The sequence below is a fragment of the Populus euphratica genome, unplaced genomic scaffold (genome assembly GCF_000495115.2).
Source record: "Populus euphratica unplaced genomic scaffold, PopEup_1.0 scaffold136.1, whole genome shotgun sequence".
NCBI classification, from domain to species: domain Eukaryota; kingdom Viridiplantae; phylum Streptophyta; class Magnoliopsida; order Malpighiales; family Salicaceae; genus Populus; species Populus euphratica.
Genome location: NW_011500002.1, coordinates 415114 through 421487, shown reverse-complemented (window position 1 = coordinate 421487; position 6374 = coordinate 415114).

The following is a 6374-nucleotide window of genomic DNA, read 5'->3' as shown; positions in this document are numbered from 1 at the left end:
AAAATACTATTCTACCCTTAATAAATAAGATTACATAAATATTATTTAACATCTTTGACTCAAATTTCATCATTTTCTATGTAAAAACTAGAACATTTTTATTGATAATCCGAACCGTGATTTGGACTAAAAAAGGGATAATCTCTACAATATATATAAGGAGATGGAAGAGATCTCAATATTCCTCAGAAATCATTTGAAGGAAGATAATAGCTAGTTTTTTCCTCTCTTTTGTCCGGTGGTGTACTTAGAGGGGCTAAGAGCCTAAAACAATAGGAAGATAAAACTGTAAGTGCCCATAGCTACGTGAGTTCTGATGATGTTCAAGAAAGTTTCAGGATTGGTATTTATAGGTAAGGATGGAGATCATAAAAATGCTAGCTATTTATTGTAAAAAAATTTATCATTGGAACTATTATATATATATTAAAAAATTAAAAAAGAAGGAGAATACACTGTTCACCTAAACAGTTTACTATGAATGATAATATTGTTTTTTCCTTCTTGGCTTTAAATAAAAAGCTCTTTGCCATGTGTTAAAATAGCCTTTGCCTTGAGATAATCTTGGTGTTCTAAAATTAATGGGGAATAAGATGGGTATTTTGCTTTTGAATTGTACAATGAATTTGCAACACTAAACTTGACTACCACCGAGAATTTAAGACAGCCCATAATGCCTCAACTATTAGGAGGTTCCAATCAGTATCGAACGTCCAATCTAAGGAGTTTGTGGCCTTGAAGCAATACAGGACTCAACTTACCAAAAATACGACCATCTATTGACGAAGTATGCACAACTCAAAGTGAATCATGAACAACTTCGTGAAATGGTCATAAACATGACATCACAGAGCGGTGATATATGTGCAACTCCTCCTTCTCCAACTTCACTATTATATTAATTTGTAATGAATATTATTTAACTTTAATAGTTAATTTAGTATTTTTTTTAAATACATTCAGTTTGTAATGAATATTATTTAACTTTATTTTTTTATTTTTGATGTTTAATAAAACTTTTATTTGCATAATTGGTTTTTTTACTATTAATTTATATAATTTTATGTTATATATTCTAAATAATTTTTTAAAAATATATTTAAAAATAATCACAGAGGATTTTACTGACGGACAGTGCCTATTGGCATTTCACAGTAGCTACCACAATCACCAATGAATGTACAAACGAATATTTTCGGTTGGTATTTTACACACTCACCAACAACTTTACTGACAAAATAAATTTATTGGTATGTCACACAATCACCGACAGGCTAAATTCGTCGGTATATTTCAAGCGAGAAACTTCTTTTTAGTGCAATTTATGTATGTAAAACCATCGACAAATATTTTTTTATGTTTTCGACCGATTTAGCGATGGAAGTAGGTATTACTAATGAAAGGAAGGATGACAGATGATTTTCATCAGGGATATCATCGATAAAAAAATTACTGACAAATTCTAAATCACAAACTGACAGAATATTTCCATCGGTAAAACTTTGAAATCTTGTATTAAAAAAAAGTTATATTGTTTTCCAGTCCCTAGTTAGAGAGAGGTCATCAAATTCTAGTAGGAGATGGAGAAAAATATTGTTGGCACCGATTTTGATAACCAAAACAATTGATCTTTATGTCATATGATTCTATTTATTGAGTGAAGTTCATGTAATAAATTTGAGCTTGAGAAGATTTTTTCATTTCAACTTAGTCTTAGGTTTTATGATGGTTTTTTGGGTTTTTTTTTTAATATAATATATAGGTTTATCAAGGTTTCTAGTATGTTTTCTAGGTATTTTAGGTTGAAAAGGAGTTGAAAAATAGGTTGTTGAATAAATAAACCTTAAGGCCTAATTATATTTTATTTTCAAAAAATATTTGGCGTCCACCCCATATGCAATGAAAAATATATTACGAGGCCAAGTGCACAGGCCCTAACAAAATGGGTTAATTAGCCCAACATCGCCTGATATTTTTTTTTAAAAAATATTTTTTTTATTTTTTAATTGATGCTTTTTATATATTTATTTTTTAAATTATTATTATTATTATTATTAATCCTTCTCTCTTTTATTTTGTTTATATAACCCTTTTTAAATGACAATTATTTTTTAGTTATTTTGTATTCATTTAATTTTTTAATAAATTAGTCTAATTCATGTATATTTTTTTTTATGTTTTATATAAATAAAAAAAATTGGATAATATTTTTAATATATGTAACCTTATATAATATCTTTTTTTCTTTTATTTTATTTAATCAATTTCATTTGTATTTTTTTATTATCGTTTGATTGAATTAAAATTTAATTTTGATAAATAAAATCATTTAACACAACCACATTAAAAGCTCATGTTGCAATGTCTAATACCTTGATCTACATATGTTTATTTATTTTCTATTTTTATCTTCATTTATTGTTAATGAATTTTTACTTTTAGTTTTTAACACATGTTCTGGATTTATTTGATTGTATATATGCCTATTTTTTTCAATTTAAACTTATAATTTTTTTATGTATAAATATGTGTTGACAAAACTTATATATATAATTTTTATAGAAAAAAATATATGACTCATTTTTAAATAGTTTTATTTTAATTAATTTATTAGAGTGTCACATGATTAGTCCAATGTACATATGTTGTTGTTCCATGTAAAGGATAATCTTCTTAGAATCATTATTAAATAGTTTTATTTTCATTAATTTAATTTAATAATCATCACAAATTAAAAACATATATTTTTTTTACTCAATTCATTATGACTATTTAATTATTAAATCTATAATAAGATATAAAAATATTAAATAAGATATTATTTTTATAACTTATTTTTTTAAACATGTTGTGATCCATTCTCTCTCCTCTCCTCATCACATCAATCCCCACCATCACACACCCCTTCACTTTCCAACTAGAATTTCTCCTGTTTCTTATAAAAAGTTATCCTTGCAAACTTTATCCATCTTCAATTCTTTCTCGTCTCCTCTCTGCCTTACCTTGAGCTTACACAACAAACATAGCAAATAGCATTTCTAAAGTTTTCATCCTCTCTGGGAGAATGTAGTACTCTATCAAATATAATATCCATTAATGTTGATGGCATGAACGTGTTGCTTGACCTTTAAAATACAATTTTTTAGCTTTGTACACTGTTTCTGACGTGATCACGTGTTCCTCATTCTTGTTTCAATCAAATAATAATTTGAAGGTTAGTAGACGGCTCATGATTTAATTGAAAAGCATGATCGAAAGATATCAAGTCAGAGAGTTAGGATTTGTTCAAAAGAATTTAGTTACAAAATATATATTAACTATAAATTTATGTCTCCATAGCACTAATATGAAAATTAGAAAGACCCTTATAATTTGGTTTTAGTAATTCACGTTCTCAATGACTTGTTTGGCTGGGGCCATAGCCAGCAACTGCCTGGCGTACTCCATCTAGAAAATGGATGTCAATAAAAATTATATATGTTCTTAAAAAAAATCACGATTCAGATCATATACCCAATCATGAATAAGCTGGGGAAACTTATTTCAGCCAGACTAAAAACAGGAGTATAATCTACAGTGTACGATATTAAACAGTAAAGAAATGAACAGTGCGTGGCGGCTTTTGGATATACAGTCTTCCAGCTTCATGTGGATTGCACATGACTTTTGCTGTGAATGTGTTGGAAAACCATTTAGCGTGCTTTTGTGGTTGTCGTCTTGGTAATTAGTGGTTTTGTTTTGTTATGCAAAAACACGTCTTTGATTCTAAAAATAATAATAAAAATATTGTTTTGTTTTGCTGGTTTATCATTATAGCATCATTTTCTGTGTTCACTACATGTGACCTATATTTAATAAATTTTATTTTAGATACATCAAGACTCGGTTTGGCCACCTACTCATCATTACTCACAGATAAATAATATTGCTAAGGTAATTTTCATAGCATTGACATCCATTTTCTAGATGGAGGACGCCAGGCAATGTCCCATGGCTTTAACATTCAATTCTGATCCTTAAGATTTCCTGGTAGTACACTTAATGCTTGAAATTTTCATGGAAAGGGATTAGTATCTTATGTATCCTCATACAATTTAGGATAAACGTGTTTTATTTCCTTGAGCTTAGCGTCATCTCTAATATACCAAAAATCAGCTTCTCACAAAACCCATGTGAATTTAATATTGATATTTTTGCTAGGCCATGTATTGGGTTAACTCTGTTTGATTAGTGATCCTTGACATAAATTTTTGAAGATACAAAAATATTCATTATTTTATGCCTTTAAGTTGTTTTAAAGTCTTCAAAATGATAGATTTTTTTTCTTTTATTAATAATGTGTAAGACATGCTTATCTTTTGAATACATATATTAGATTTTTTTTATTAATAATATGTAATGGATATTTATTGCTCTTGAATGCACATGTCAAAGATATTTTCTTTAATAAGGGTGTGATAACATTTCAACTCATTTTCTCCATAAAAAAAAATCATGGGTTATAAAGACCTGTTAAAGAAATTGCATTATAAGAGCCTTTATGGTCACAGCTAAAACACTGACCTCAATAAAGGTAGAGACTTGCTTCCTTTTGAAATGAATAGCAGTGCCCACAATCACTTCAGGTAGAGTCAACTCTGCCTTCAATTTCCTTTCATGCAAGAGTTTTGATTGAATCTCATTGCTCTTCCCTTGAGAATAGAGAGTTCATCAACAATGATAGGGCAACCCTTCATCATGTTTGCAGCTCAATCTCCACCCACTCTAAGAGATGAGTAGGTTTTTCCTACAGGGTTCCCTTATCTCCACCCACTTTTTGACATGAGTAGGTTTTTCCTACAGGGTTCCCTACATGGCTCTAGTGGGTTTGTTGGTGAACATAAATAACTAACATATGTCATTATTATTATTAGTGCCAACAACCAGATGGTAGCATGTCTTAAAGACACTGACTATAGGTTTAATATCGATAAGCCTAAAAGACTTATCAAAAGCAAATAAGATTATACATCTATTGGGGAGCAAGTGACCTGGACCTAAATGATAATTTTTAAAAACTTCCCCCATAAATCCTTAGAGAGGGAAGGCATAGGCAACATATACATGCAAAAAAAGGCTATAATTTCAAAATAATAATGGGAAAAACCCAAGGTAAAGTCATTGATGTGCTAGGTATCAATATGCATTTGAGTTGTGTACTCTATTGCTTATTGATCATTGTCAAATTCTATTTCTTCAACACTTAATGAGTTAGGAGCATCATCCTTAAGGGTCTGAGGTAGCCTTCCTCTCTCCTAAGATTCTCTGGTAATGATAGAGAAAGAACTTATCCTATGGGGAAAGCTACTCCCCCCTATGAGAAGTGCCTATTCCAATAAACCTCTCATTTTTCTTCCAGTCTAAGGTTGAGACTTGAACTCCTCATTAAAAGCAACAACATCCCTGCTTATATGGATAGATCTAAATCTTTTTGGATCCATTTCTATATTCAAAGTAAAAGAGGAGGTTTATAGTGGGAAATACCTAAGGTGATGTTTTTCTTAGAAGAAAGCAAGACTAGCTCATAAGTTTAGCAAGCTATTAGACTAATCGCTCGTGGACTTAATATCATACTAAGTTGAAGTTGATATGAGTTTGAAGACCATTATAGGCTCTTTATTTAGGCTATGAGACCACGTTTATTTATTCTTATGACTTTTAATACAAAATACTAATGTTAGGAATTCTAATCTCTTTATACTTTTAGGTGTAAAAAATTCTTCTAACGACATATCATAATTTCGTTGCCATTAATATTATGTAAGAGATATTTATTCTTTCTTAATATTGTGTAAGAGATATTTGTTTCCAATTCAATATTATGTAAAAGATATTTATCCCTCATTAATTTTAATAAAAAAATGACTTTCCAACCCTTCTATTCCAGCAATATGATAAGATTTAAGTGCTATAAATACCCTCTGAACCATCCAGGTAAAAAATTCACATTTTCTATTATGTGTGTATTTAGACTTTAATTTTCATAAACCCCACAATAAAGAAATGTTTTGTAGGTATTAAACTCCCTACCACTATTTATCTACTTCATAAACTTCAAAAAAATAAAAAACAATTAACACAAATGAATGGTTATATATTCATTATTTAAATACCAAAATACCTTATTTATAAGTATAATGTATTTAAAATATTATCACCATTCATTCATATACACCATGTGCACATATTTTTTTTTTTTTATGCAAAGCATATACCTTCTTTAGATCTCCGAACCAAATCATCACCAACCTGTTTCAACAAATAACATATGATGAAAAAAAAAAAATAATAACATATGATGTCACTGTCATAAAATATTTTCACACTATATTATT